General features: G+C 38.2%; 1 protein-coding gene across 1 annotated transcript in view; it reads right to left on the bottom strand.

The window, feature by feature from the left end:
• LOC126198416 (probable E3 ubiquitin-protein ligase HERC1) overlaps positions 1–15,499 on the bottom strand; it is a 747,204-nt gene that overhangs the window by 674,777 nt on the left and 56,928 nt on the right. The window lies entirely within an intron of this gene.

The following is a 15,499-nucleotide window of genomic DNA, read 5'->3' as shown; positions in this document are numbered from 1 at the left end:
CTTTTTTAAGCTGGATATGTAACTCTTTCATGAAAAAGTTCATGACGCATAGTGGAGAAATCGCATCATAAGCCTCTGCAGTTGCCACAACTTTGTACAACAAAATTATGCATAGTCAGTAATAACCTTATGCTTGGTTTTTTTAATTAAAATAAATTAACATAATTAATTTATGAAACCTATCTATGACATTATTGAACACCAGTCAGTTACAACTGTATGAGAATTAAAATTAATTACCTTAGATACCAATGAATTAATACAAGAAAAGGGAATGACATGCAGTTAAGCTGTGGAACATCTTAAAAAAAGTAATAATTTGACAATTAACACAGTATCATTATAAGCTCGCATCTCACCTATTCTACTGCATGAATGTCTTTTAGATTAGGTCTCTCTCTCTCTCTCTCTCTCTCTCTCTCTCTCTCTCTCTCTCTCTCACACACACACACACACACACACACACACACACAAATATAAAGGTAGCTCAGTTGATAGATCAGAGGAAGGTAAGGGCACACCACCTCCAATAGGACCATGTGTAGCAGAACACTGCAGTGTTCAAAGCAGTTTTATATTACATTTACAGAAGGAGAAGATTACTGTTTAACGTCCCATCAACAACGAGGTCATTAGAGGTGGAGCACAAACTCGGATTAGGGAAGGATAGGGAAGGAAATTGGCCGTGCCCTTTCAAAGGAACCACCATAGCATTTGCCTGAAGTGATTTAGGGAAATCACAGAAAATCTAAATCAGGGTTGCTGTATGTGGGTTTGAACCATTGTCCTCCCAAATGAGAGTCTAGTATGCTAACCACTGCACCACCTTGCTCGGACACATTTACAGAATGCTACCACTTTATGATGTTTCCAGTATCTTTGTGAACTTTCCTATTTCAATCAAAACACTAAATGTTAAAGAAGGATCCTTTCTTCATCACTGCGGTCCTTGTTCAATATGCCCTATGACAGCATGAAACAAGTTTTTAAACAACTCTGCAAAGACAGACTTGCAGAATTATATAAATGATGCATGATACTTCCCTTATCACGAATCTAACCAGTTTGCTGAGCATATCACTAACATTGTCAAACGAATCAGACAATTTTCTGACAATAGATGCAGCTTTTCTTTGGGCTTTTTGGTCACATTAGAAAATTCTATTACGTAAAATTATCATATATACAGAAAACAATTCAAATTGTGTGGCAAAAGTGTCTTGTAAGGTATCTTCTTCATGGACAACTGAAACCTTCTCGGAAATGCTATTTGTTGTCTTCAATAGGAGATACTTCAATTTATTATACCAATGCACTTAACATCATTCTTACTCTACTTACATACCTCGTATTGGAAAAACAAAAATAAAGTGACAAAAGTACTGGCCAATATTTACCTTCAAAAGATGAAATATTTAGTACTGACATATGCACATAAAAGTAGAAGTATCCCATCATCCTCTAGAACTGATAGGGGTGGGGGGAGTGGAGAAGAGAGTGTTAGCTCTCATAACTTCCTCTTCATTTTTGTCTGCTCTTGGCCTCCCTATAGGTAGGTCCCTCTCATCCTGGGGTCTGAGTGACCTGGACCTTTTTTAATATCTGCCAACCTATCCTTCTCCCTGACCCAAGGAAGGAATTAATAGTTTTAAAAGGTATATTTGTGTTGCCACCTTTACTCTATGTATGTCTATCAGCATACTACATAATTCGCTTTCACTTCATGAAGGCAGCACTGGCCAGCTTTCTGTGTTACAAGCTTCCTCAGTTGAATTTTCCTCTGCTACAATTAAGCATCTGAAATTGGAACACTTGAGCACTGTGCAGGGCACTCACATTGTTATCATTTTTCTACACTGACAGAAAAACCAAACACAACACTAAAAAGTAATTAATGTAGAGTAATGAAATTTCTGGAATGCATTTATGTAGGTAACATTTTTAAGTGATTAATACTGCAAGATCATAGGTTAATGCAGGTGCGAGATATGCCATTGCAAATGTGAAATGCTGATACATTAATAACCAGTGCAACAGCCAGAGTGTTCACTGCAACCATGCAAACTTGCAGGCAAATTGGGTGTGCGGGTGCTGGATGTCAATTTGTGGGATTGAATTCCATGCTTGTTGCACTTGGTCATTCAGTACAGGGACAGTTATTGCTGTTTGTGGATGACGCTGAAGTTTTTGCCCAATGATGTCTCATTTGTGCTCGATTGTAGACAGACCCGGTGATCGAGCAGGTCAAGGCAACATGTTGACAATCTGTACAGCACGGCAACATGTTGGCAATCTGTAGAGCATGTTAGTTAAAGCAGCAGTACGTGGGCAAGCGTTATCCTTTTGGAAAACACCCCCCACCCCCCGAAATATTGAAATATTATTCATGAATGGCAATAAGAACAGCTTGAATCACCAGATTGATGTACAAACTGGCAATCAGGGTGCATGGGATAACAGCAGGAGTGCTCCTGCTGTCACACCAAGTCGTACCCCCCACCAGGTGTAGGTCCAGTGTGTCTAGCAGGCAGACAGGTTGCTTGCAGGTTCTCAACTTGGCTTCCTTCTAGCCAACACACTGCCATTACTGGCACTGAGGCAAAAGCAGCTTTCATCAAAAAACACAATAGATCTCCACCCTGCCTGCCAATGAGCTCTCGCTTGACACGATTGAAGTCACAAATGGTGGTGGTTTGGGGTCGGTGGAATGCACACTACAGGGCATCTGACTTGGAGCTATCCTTGAAATAACCAATTTGTAACAGTTCATTACGTCACTGTGGTGCCACCTGCTTCTCAGATTGCTGCTGCAGACGGAGTACAATGTGCCAGAGCCGTAAGCCGAATACAGTGGTCTTCCCTATGTTTAGGGTCATGTGGCCATCAGGAGCCGGTCTTATGGTGACTGTACATTCTCGTGACCACTGCTGCCAGCAATCATGTACAGTGGCTATATTCTTGACATGTCTTACTACAGTATTGCAGAACGAATATCTAGCTTCTCATAGCCCTATTACATGTCCTTGTTCAAACACATAGTGGTGTTGAAAATGTCATCTTTGATACCTTAAAGGCATTCTTGACTATCAACAGCTCATCATGCTAATCTGAAATGTAACTATTAATGCCACTCTTATGCGACTGGCATGGAATTTGACATGATCTTTCAGCTGCAGAAACACACCTACCAACTTTCATTTATGTCGCACAATCCCTTCATGGTGCTGTGATTTCCTTTCTTTTTTTTCATCAATGTGTATCTACATTTACTTCTAGATCTACATAACTTCTCTGCAATTCATATTTAAACACTTGGCGGAGGGTTCAAAGAACTACTTACAAACTATTTCTTAACTGTTCCACTCTCAAATACCACATGAGAGAACAAACACCTAAATATTTCCATATGAGCTCTTGATTCCCCTTATTTTATCACAATGGTCATTGCTTCCTATGTAGGTAGGAGTCCACAAAATATTTTCATATTCAGGAGAGAAAGTTGATCAAAATTTCATGAAAAGATCTTATCACAATGAAAATTGCCCTTGTTCTAACTGCTACCATCCCAACTCATGTATTATCTAGGTGAAGCTCTCTCACCTATTTTGCAATCATACAAAATGAGCTGCCCTTGCCGAACTTTTTTGGTCTCCTCCATCAGCCCTATCTGGTAAGGATCCTATACCATGCAGCAAAGCTCCTGAAGAGGATAGATAAGTGAAGTGTAAGCAGTGTAGTAAATTTGTTGCATCTTCTAAGTGTTCTACCAATAAAACACAATCACTGGTCGTCTTCCTAACAACATTTTCTATGTTCGTCTTCCTAACAACATTTTCTAAAAAGAAACATGATGAGACTTACCAAACAAAAGCGCTGGCAGGTCGATAGACACACAAACAAACACAAATATAAACACAAAATTCAAGCTTTCGCAACAAACTGTTGCCTCATCAGGAAAGAGGGGAAGGAGAGGGAAAGACGAAAGGATGTGGGTTTTAAGGGAGAGGATAAGGAGTCATTCCAATCCCGGGAGCGGAAAGACTTACCTTAGGGGGAAAAAAGGACAGGTATACACTCGCACACACACACATATCCCAATGTGCGAGTGTATACCTGTCCTTTTTTCCCCCTAAGGTAACTCTTTCCGCTCCCGGGATTGGAATGACTCCTTATCCTCTCCCTTAAAACCCACATCCTTTCGTCTTTCCCTCTCCTTCCCCTCTTTCCTGATGAGGCAACATTTTGTTGCGAAAGCTTGAATTTTGTGTGTATATTTGTGTTTGTTTGTGTGTCTATCGACCTGCCAGCGCTTTTGTTTGGTAAGTCTCATCATCTTTCTTTTTAGATATATTTTTCCACGTGGAATGTTTCCCTCTGTTATATTCATAACAACATTTTCTATGTGATAGTTTCAATTTAAGTTGTTCACAATTGTTGTCCTTAGGTATTTAGTTGAATCAATAACATTTAAACCTGGATGATGCATAAATGATCTGAAATTTAGTGGTCTGCTTGGTACTCACATGAAGGACCTCACACTTTTTACTGCTTACATATAAATACAAATAATCAATTTTTGGAAATTTAATGTAACTGTGTAGATAAAAAAATCTACTCACCAAGTGATGGCTGGAGAAGACCCACTTTGTAAGCTATTGGAGCCACTGGCTCCATCTGGCAGAAGGGCTGAAGGGGAAGGAAGAGGGGTGATGGAGGACTGGTGAGGTTTAGGAAAAGAGGTAGAGTTCAAAAATGTCACACAGAACCCCAGGTCAGTGGAGACTTACGAGACAGTAAGCATCCACTGACCCAGGGTTCTGGAGGACTTTTCCATCATCTTCTTATTTCCTTATTTATTTTCTGATTTTCAGTTCTTTTCTCTGAAATTTCTACTTCATCCAGCAGACGAGTTGGGCAGCAGTGATGAAATGTACATTGATACTGACTCAAAATGTGTAGGGGATCATTGTAAGGACAGTCAGACTGTTGTATGATTCTGCATCCAGTACTGTTTTGATTTCTTTGTCAATAGTATATCACTTGACCGAAAGAACAAGACATTGTCTGATACAAAATGGTTTCTACTGATCTGTAATGCATATTAACATCCTTTGATTATTCTAGGTTCCTGAGATGAGACAGTGAAACATTACTCAGTGCGGCTCAAGAGGTCAGTGGTAAAGTAACAGACCACAGATCCAAAGATCTCAGTTTTGACCCCTGTCAATGCCAGTATTTTTATCTGTCACTTGCGACTTCTTTCACCTCTGGCAAAGTTTGTTGATGTGAAAGGTGCCGAGATGGACTATGGTTTGCGACCCAATCTAAACTGCTTTCCATTCAACTAAATATCTAGGGATTACAGTTGTGTACAACTTGAATTGAAACTATCGCATAGGAAATGCTGTGGGGAAGGCAACTCAATGACTGAGTTTAATTGGCAGAACACATAGAGATGCAACAAATTTACTAGACTGTTTACACTACACTTATCCATCCTCTTCAGCAGTATTGCTGTGTGGTATAGGATCCTTATCAGATATGACTGACGGAGAATACCAAAAATGTTTGACAACGGGCAGCTCGTTTTGTAATATTGTGAAATAGGGGAGAGAGATTCATAGAGATGATACAGTCTGTGTCGCCTGGCCACCAAGAGCTGTTGCAGGACGATTGATTCACGGATTCAGTTATATGGCTCCTTCCGCGTATAGCGACTTTACGACTATGACGAGTGGGGCCTGAAGATGGCATCAATGTAATGCCAAAACTGGTAGCAGCACATAGAAGTTCATAAAATAAAATAAACTTCTACAAATCATATGGCTGTTGGTAAATTATTGCATCAAGAAGGAAACTAAATATGCCTCACAATATCACCTTCATCTGAAACAACAAACTTACTGCTGTCACTTCTTTTTACAGTCATTTTTCTTCTCCTCTGAAAATACCAAGTATAAAATTAACTCAGCAGTGAGGGACTGCAAGGACACATTTTCCATATTCCCTCTACTTTAACACAAGTCAGACTTGCTCCTTTACTAGCTTACTATTATTACTATCATTGTCTGTAATTCTTACATCATGCACAGAGAATGCTTATGATATTGCTGTTTCTAGTAGCTGATGACAAAACTGCAGTGAAATTTCTGACACTTTGCTGCAGCTAACAAGACAACGAAGACCATCCGGTCCAGTTAGAAACAACTTCATGTCATCTTTTGAGAAGGGTATTACTTGAAACTTTTGTCATCTTTAACATACTCAGGTGCCCTTTGATGTGCTCCATCTTTAGTACTGTAGGGGTGAGAAGTTGGTCTCTCCCAGTTGAATCTTTTATACTGATTCCTCTCACATTGGCACTGCTAATCACTATCCCTCACATTGTCTACTCTACTGCCATCCAAATTCCATCATGCAACTAATAATTTTCTTCCCATTCCCAGTTATTTTGCTCAAAACTTCTTCTCATAGATCACCTGCTTCAGTTGTAATTAGAAATTAATAATTTAGTTTACCATCATGGAATCTTTGCCAGTTTTTCCCTAACTGCTAATGGTAACTGTGAAACCAGGATTTAAATATGCATTTTTGTCCACCCAGTTTTCCGAATTCCTTTATGTGCCACTGCTACATGAATACTGTGGAGGATATAATAACATTGATTTCACTGCTCAGTGTCCACAACAAATACTGCTGTAAGGAAGCCTGTCAGATTTCTGATAGTCATTACAATCTTTTACAAGTTGGTTGACCCAAGCAGGGCTGTTCCATGAGAACATGGACACAAACCTTAAAAATTAAAAATATTCTTATTACAAATCTATCATTTCTGTTAGCTGAAACACATTTTTTTTTTAAATTTGAAGCTTCATTTTCATGTTAAGAAGTGCTGGAAATGAACAAATGGCTTTATAGCTCACCTAAAATTTCAGCTTCTAGACCCCCTAAGAAATCAGTTTTCGAGAGTACTACAATGATGCGTTGTAAAGTAATTTATTAACAAAATATATCTGAAAAACATTACAATTATCTTAGGTCAGCACATTTTGACAGCTTATATTGATTTTATTTAGTTAGTAAAGTCCCCAGGCTGATTTATTTTTTATTGCTACCTCCTGTCTTTCAGTTACCAAAAAAAGTGTGAAATTTATTTTTCAGAGTCAATGCAATTTTATAGCATCCTGAAAATAGGCATGCAAATACAGATTTATGAGATAGATAAAAGTCTCCCTGCAGAGAAAAAAGTATTCATTATAAACAATATTTTGTAGTGGTAACGGAATGACACACATGCGGTAACGGAATGACATAAATAAGAGTAATGGAATGACAATAATTTTATAACTGAATTTCACTGACATTCCTTAATATGTTGCAGGTCAAATACATTTATCTGCTGGCTATACTGCAATTTTATATGTTGGCTATACTGTTAGTAAAAATTGGAGGAAAAATGGGGAAATCCCACAAGTCAAGAATGTATTTTTCCGAGATAAGAAACTTAACATTCAGTGAATCTGAAGAGTAACTGCTGAAAGGTAAGTTAATAAGCTTCCTTAGTGAAGATTACAATTAAATGGCTGCATACTACACATAGAATGAAGTTAATTACTTTGATAAAAACTATTTATGCTTTCTATAGGAAGCAATAGCAATGCCAAATTATAAGAAAACCTCAGTATTTCCTATGTACTGCAACAGAATGTTGATTATCTTTGAAGGTCACTAATTATTATGCCTACATAATAGAGACATGTTTATGTATTGTGTTGTTAGAAGATCACTATGCTGAATAGAATTTTTTTATTTAAAATAGATATTGACTAATTTCTAACAATTACAGTGTTTCCACACTAATTCTCAAACAAGATATTTCATTTTTACAGTTGCTATCATGCTTCTCACATCAGCTGAGAAAATGAGAGAACACCGGAAACGCCTCAAGGAGAAAGGGTTAAGTGGTGATATTAAGGAGAAGGACAGGGAAAGGAAAAGGCTGAAATGGCAAAGTTTAACTCCTGCTCAACTTAAGAAGCAAAGATAAAAAGAGGAACTTGATAAAAGAAAATTCAGAAATAACGTTAGAGCCAGCAGTGAAGGCAATGGTGGTGGTGCTTGCATCATCTACACCAATAGTCCATATAAATCTCCCGCTACATTAAGGAAAGCAGTTAAACATGTGGGAACTTGTTTACCTAGAAGTCCCAGAAAGTGCAAGAAAGTTGTCTTGGAATTCACTGCTGCTCATGGAGTTTTAGCAAGTGAACAACAGCTGAAAAATCAGATTCAACGCCTAAATCCAGGCACAGAAGAAGCTGTTGCTACTTTTTATGTTTGAGATGACATTTCATGGCAAACTCCTGGAAAGAAAGATTATGTGATATTGAAGGATAAGGAAGGTGGAAAAACCAAAGTCCAGAAGAGATACATTATCATGATCCTGAAAGAAAACCATGCTATATATAAAGAGGAATTCCCTGAAATACCAATAAAATTGTCCAAGTTCTGTTCACTGAGACAAAAGTTTGTGTGCCTCTTACAGGATACACTGCACAATGTGTCTCTCTCCTGCTACCATGAGAACGTAAAGCTACTTTTTGAAGTTATAAATGAGGTTTGTTCCACAAGTGAAAACCACATTTTCTGACTTCATTAGCACAATAGTCTGCAATCAAGAAAAAGACGTTTGCATGATGTCAAAATGTGAAAAGTGTGCACATGTATCTTTGAAAGATAAGTATTCTTTGGATGAGAACTTAATGAAGAAGCTGAGTGAATGGACCCAATGGCAAACAGTGAACCAGTGAATCACTCTGAAAGAGATTCATGGTACTGTTGGCCAGAGTGTTGATGTTCTTTCAAACATGCTACCCCAATTCTTACAACATAAATTTATTAAAAGGCAACAATCAAAATTTTTTGAAAACAAAAAGGGTTTCTGCAAACAAGAAGAACATCTTGGTGCAAGTAGATTTTGCAGAAAATTATACTGTTCAACTGCAGAATGAAGTCCAGAGTTCCAATTGGTAAAAACAACAAATCACTTTGTTTACAGCATATGTTTGGGACTCACAAAATGATGGATATTCTTGTGGTGTTGTTAGTGATGAACTTGATCATAATAAATATTCAGTGCATGCTTTCCAAAGTAAAATTGTACAGTACATTATATCCACTAACCCAGAGGTAGGATCTGTCACATTCATGGGTGATGGTGCAGCCAGTCGATTTAAGCAGCGTTTCCTGTTTGCCAACTTGACATTTTTCAGAGAATGTTATAGAATAAATATTTCGTGGAACTTCCTCGCCACATAACATGGCAAAGGCGTCATGAATGGGATTGGTGGAACTGTAAAGTGTGCAGTCTGGAATATCTGCAAAGCTGGGAAACACATACTATCTGGTGCTGAGGACTTTGCAAAAGTATCACATGAAAGATGTCGTGGCATAAACATTTTTTATCTCTCTGCCCTCTGCCTTGCAAATTACAGAGAATACAGAGGAATTAGATCAAACGTGGATAGGAATAGTTCCAATAGACCATATAAAAACCATCCATGCTGTTACACCTATCACTCAATACATTATTGAGTACCAGCATTACTCGCTATCTCCCCAGAGGTTTGTGCAGAATTTCAAAAAGCGATTTTCAGCCAAAGAAAATTCATAAGAACTGATCAATCATACAGCTTGGTATCAAGGGGATTTTTGCTCTGGTTTCCTATGCTGTAAGAAACAGATTAAGATTTTTGTGGGGCAGGTGATTTATGCTGAAGATGGTTACGAAATTTCATTTCTTAGAAAGAATGATGCAAATGGAAAGATATTTACATTTCCTTCAACGGAAGATAAATGTTGGGCAGAAAAAGACAAATTGTAGAGAAACTAGCTGCACCTACTATATATCAGAGGAATAAGTAACATTTTCCCTTCCCTACCCAATCAGCAGTGAAGAATAAAATTGGTAATTTTCAAGTGAAAGTGTCATTCCGTTATTATTAAGTGTCATTCCGTAACCAGCGTTTTGTTTTTATTTTGTTAGTAAAATATTAGTTCCATGCATTTATGTTCTACACCATTTTGTTTCCCATTTATCCCTCTTCACAGTATAATTTTTGTGAACTTTTATAGGAAATGGACGAGCTGAATTATTGTGGGAATTTAAGGAGATGGGACCTGGAGAAACTGACTAAACCAGAGGTTGTACAGAGTTTCAGGGAGAACATAAGGGAACAATTGATAGGAATGGGGGAAAGAAGTACAGTAGAAGAAGAATGGGTAGCTCTGAGAGATGAAGTAGTGAAGGCAGCAAAGGCTCAAGTAGGTAAAAAGACAAGGGCTAGTAGAACTCCTTGGGTAGCAGAAGAAATATTGAATTTAATTGATGAAAGGAGAAAATATAAAAATGCAGTAAATGAAGCAGGCAAAAAGGAATACAGACGTCTCAAAAATGAGATTGACAGGAAGTGCAAAATGGCTAAGCAGGGATGGCTAGAGGACAAATGTAAGGATGTAGAGGGATTTATCTCACTAGGGGGTAAGATCGATACAGCCTCTCCCTGATGTTATTCAATCTGTATATTGAGCAAGCAGTAAAGGAAACAAAAGAAAAATTCGGAGTAGGTATTAAAATCCATGGAGAAGAAATAAAAACTTTAAGGTTTGCCGATGACATTGTAATTCTATCAGAGACAGCAAAGGATTTGGAAGAGCAGTTGAACGGAATGGACAGTGTCTTGAAAGGAGGATATAAGATGAACATCAACAAAACCAAACGAGGATAATGGAATGTAGACGAATTAAGTCGGGTGATGCAGAGGGAATTAGATTGGGAAATGAGACACTTAAAGTAGTCAAGGAGTTTTGCTATTTGGGGAGCAAAATAACTGGTGATGGTCGAAGTAGAGAAGATATAAAATGTAGAGTGGCAATGGCAAGGAAAGGAAAGCGTTTCTGAAGAAGAGAAATTTGTTAACATCGAGTATAGATTTAAGTGTCAGGAAGTCGTTTCTGAAAGTATTTGTATGGAGTGTAGCCATGTATGGAAGTGAAACATGGACGATAAATAGTTTGGACAAGAAGAGAACAGAAGATTTCAAAATGTGGTGCTACAGAAGAATGCTGAAGATTAGATGGGAGGATCACATAACTAATGAGGAGGTATTGAATAGGATTGGGGAGAAGAGGAGTTTGTGGCACAACTTGACTAGAAGAAGGAATCAGTTGGTAGTACATGTTCTGAGGCATCAAGGGATCACAAATTTAGCATTGGAGGGCAGCGTGGAGGGTAAAAATCGTAGAGGGAGACCAAGAGATGAATACACTAAGCAGATTCAGAAGGATGTGGATTGCAGTAAGTACTGGGAGATGAAGAAGCTTGTACAGGATAGGGAGAGCTGCACCAAACCAGTCTCAGGACTGAAGACCACAACAACAACATATGAATGAAAACAATATGCATGTCTGAATTGTGTCATTCCATTACCAGAAAGTTTTATTTACATAAGTCTCCTCATACGAATGAAACTTCAACTATTAAAATACATAACTTGTGTGCCTTTGCTTATGTAGAAAATGCAATATTAAATTTTTGGTCTTTTATCATGACCCTTGGTCTTTTCTATCCTTAATGTGCAAAAACAATCACCAAGTGTCATTTTGTTACTAATGGAACTACCCATCATTTTTGGAATGACATTAGTTTTCCTATTTTGGGTCCACAAACATGGGAAGGCATTATGAAAGTGTTTTACATATGTTATAGAGTGAGTTAAATGGTTTGAATTTCTAAAACTGTAGTACACTACTAAGGTAGTTGGTAGTTTGTAGTAGCCGACATGGGTGAATATGCAGCAAGCTATCATCTATGTTTAACAATACCAACTCGTATTTCTCTTAGTAACAACTTTTGTACATTTTCCAACTGTAATAGCATATGCAATACATGCTGCTTGTCACATTTCTGACTTAAGAAATCCTGTTTCTGCAACAATGTTATTACTGTTTCCTAGCCAATTGTGATAAAGCTCGTCCATGATAACTTGATGATTTCAATGGTCCTGCCCTGAACAGAAGAAAATCAGCACAGTTGAAAGATATTCATTTGTCCCAGAGAACTGCCAACATTGAGCTGTCCCTAGATGCAAAATATCGCTGTAAACACTGAAAGGCATGAAATGTTTAATGGTGCCAGCACTGCTCCAAGAGCCAACAGTACCTTTCCCTCACTGCTCCTCTCTCTTGGGTTGACCTAATGCAATGGCAAGGATGCCTCCTGCCATTCCTGGCAGCCACCGCTTGAATCGTCGACTACTCATGGACATGCACTATATTGTTCATTTGTTCTTGAGATTTATAGTTTCTTCAAGGAGATTTTTTCTGGGATCCACATTTTTGTGAATCCTGAGTCAAACACAAGTACCACTAAGTTACTGCCCTTTCCTTGAATCTTATGTTCACTGCCTGTACCTACCCTTTCTGTCACATGAAATTCGTTCATTCATTCATGCATTCATTAATTCATTCATTATGTTCTGTGGATCCCACCGAGAAGGAGAAACCTTCATAGACATGAAATGAGTAAAGATATACATCAACAAAAGACAAGGAGATTACAGAAATTTAATCTGACAAAGTCAGTGGAAGGTGAGGGCACACCACCTCCAGTAGGACCATGTGTAGTAAAACACTGCAGTGTTCAAATCAGCCTTGTAACTGAGAGCAGTTATATATTACACTTACAGACTACAACCAATTTATCATGATTGCAAAATCATTGTAAACTTCACTGATTCGCTCAAAACACTAAATGTTAAAGTAGAATCCTTTTTTCATTGTTGTGGTTCTTGTAAAATAGGAATAATCCACCAAATTACAGCTTCCCATCACTAACATCAATTTTCAGCAGGATTCTGGAACACATACTGTGGTCTAACATTATGATTTTGCTTGAAGAAAATAAATTATTGACGTATAATCAGCATGCATTCAAAAATTATCATTCTCGGGAAACATAACTATGTCTTTATTTTTGCAAAGTAATGAATGCTATAAACAGGAGATGTCAAACTGATTCCATACTTCTAGATTTCCAGAAGGTTTTTGACAGCATTCCCTGAAAGTGGCTTCTAATAAAACTGCTAATAAAATTGTCTCAATTGTGCAACTAGCTTCAAGATTTGCTGTCAGGAAGGTCACAGTTTGTAGTAACTGACAGTATGTCAGCTAATAAAACAGAAGTGATATCTGGTGTTCCTAAGCATGCGATGTAAGACCTCTGCAGTTCCTAATCTATATAAAATATTAGGAGAGAATCTGAACAGCTCTGTTAGATTGTTTTCAGATGGTGCTACCATTTACTGCCTGGTAAAGTTGTCAAAAGATCAAAACCAATTGCAAAATGATCCACACAAGATATCCGCATGGTGTGAAATGTGGAAATTGACACTAAACAATATAAAAATGTGGGGATATACAAGCCTGAAAAGCAATCCATTAAATTTCAGATACACAATAAATCCACAAATTTAAAGTCTATGAATACAACTAAATACTTACGATTACAATTATGAGCAAAATTGTTAGTGCTTTCATGGCCACTTGTTGACAAACTGTCTGTTGGCATCTGTCTCGGGTTTATTGGCCAACATTCATCTGATGATTATCTCTGATGTTTCGCCCACACAAGTGTCTGGAATTGTCAAAGTTTCACCCTCCATTGTTGGACTGGAGCCAAGCTCACAGCCACAGACTATATGTACCTGGAGTGCCAATATCCAAGGGCTTCTCTGCGGTCATTTCCGGTGCGGTTCTCTTCCCACCTGCGACGGTCTTTCGCTGCAGCATGGGAAACCAGGATCCGTTTACCTTGAGGCTTTCTTCTTTTTTGTTGAAGCTATTCTTGTGTGTATGTATTTCTATAGCTTCTCTTGACAAGCAGGTGTGATAGTTCTTCTCTACAGGCAGAACTTCCGTGTCAGCAAATTTTACTGCGCGTGCTCTGCCTGGCCAATTTCTCCACCTGCCCCAACCTGCAATGTTGCTTATGTTCTGTGATCCTAATGTTGATTGATCATACAGTCATTCCAACATAAAGTTTTCTATAGGTGCATGGTATGTGGTGTATTCCCAACATTGCAAGTGGGTCCCTTTTCTCCTTTGCTGGTCTGAGACACTCTTTGATCTTCTTTGACGGTTTGTAAATAGTCTTTACACCATGTTTGCACAATATACGGCCACTCCTGCCCATCACTCTGGGAATGTATGGCAGAAAGTTCGTACCCGACATTTCTTTTTCCAGTTTGTCACTTTGCCGCGTGTTTGGCCCTGTTATACTTCTAATACAACTTGTGGAGTACCTATTGCTCCTCAGAACACTTTCCAAGTGTTGTATTTCGTGTCTGAGGTGCTGTGGCTCATATATTTGTCTTGCTTGCATTACAAGCATATTACTCATGCCTCTTTTCTGTCTGATAGTTTGTGCACATATTGGTCTGTGTATGTCAGTTTTTTATACAAGCTGTGTCACAGATTTTCACCTTCCCTTGTAACCAGCACATATATAAATGGTGGTTTTTTGTCCTTTTCCATTTCCAAGGTAAATTTTATGTTGGCATGGAGGCTGTTCAAGTGTCTTAGGAAGTCACCAAGCTGTTATTCACCATGGCTCCACACAACAAAGGTATCACTGATGTACCGTATTTACTCGAATCTAAGCCGCATTTTTTTTCCGGATTTTGTAATCCAAAAAAGCCTGCGGCTTAGAATCGAGTGCAAAGCAAGCGGAAGTTCTGAAAAATGTTGGTAGGTGCCGCCACAACTAACTTCTGCCGTCGAATGTATGTAGCGCTACACAGGCATTCTTTGTGGGCACAAAGATAAATATTGGTGCCAAAACCTCTGCGTCAGAAAAAAAAAAAAGAGAAGAAGAAGAAGAAGAAGAAGAAGAAGAAAAGAAAAGAAAAGTGGAAGACGAGCTTTTTCTCTCCGCCCCGATTTTCAACCACTGCATTTTCATACATTATCCAACGAAACAAATACAAATTCCGTATTGTTCATCTTTGAATGTAGCAGAATTTCAATGTACTACGAAAATCCGACTGGCAAGACTGTTTGGGATGTTTGTCAATATGGCCAACTCTACGTTCTGAATTTTTTCCTACCTGTGAAAAGAGATGGTTGCTAATAGGAACCTGATGAAATGTGAATCACATGCAGTATTCTCTTCACCAAAAGAATAATACGAATATAAACATATTGCCATGTATTCTTTTGTGTTTGCTGCTATCTCATTTAAATGCTGTCTGCCTAATAAACTACGAAACTAGAGTGAGAGAACAGCAAACACGGAAGAATATACATATCGTGTCATGTTTATATTCGTATTATTCTTATGCCTAATAGTGATACAGTCAGAAATGAAGCACGGCAACTGACTAGATTTTTAAATCTAAGATGACTCTAATTTCTGTGCAGAATTTGATGTACTAAAGAAGCG

The sequence above is a fragment of the Schistocerca nitens genome, chromosome 8 (genome assembly GCF_023898315.1).
Source record: "Schistocerca nitens isolate TAMUIC-IGC-003100 chromosome 8, iqSchNite1.1, whole genome shotgun sequence".
NCBI lineage: Eukaryota > Metazoa > Arthropoda > Insecta > Orthoptera > Acrididae > Schistocerca > Schistocerca nitens.
Note: the sequence above shows the minus strand (reverse complement) of the source record. Positions and strands in the feature narration are given on the sequence as shown.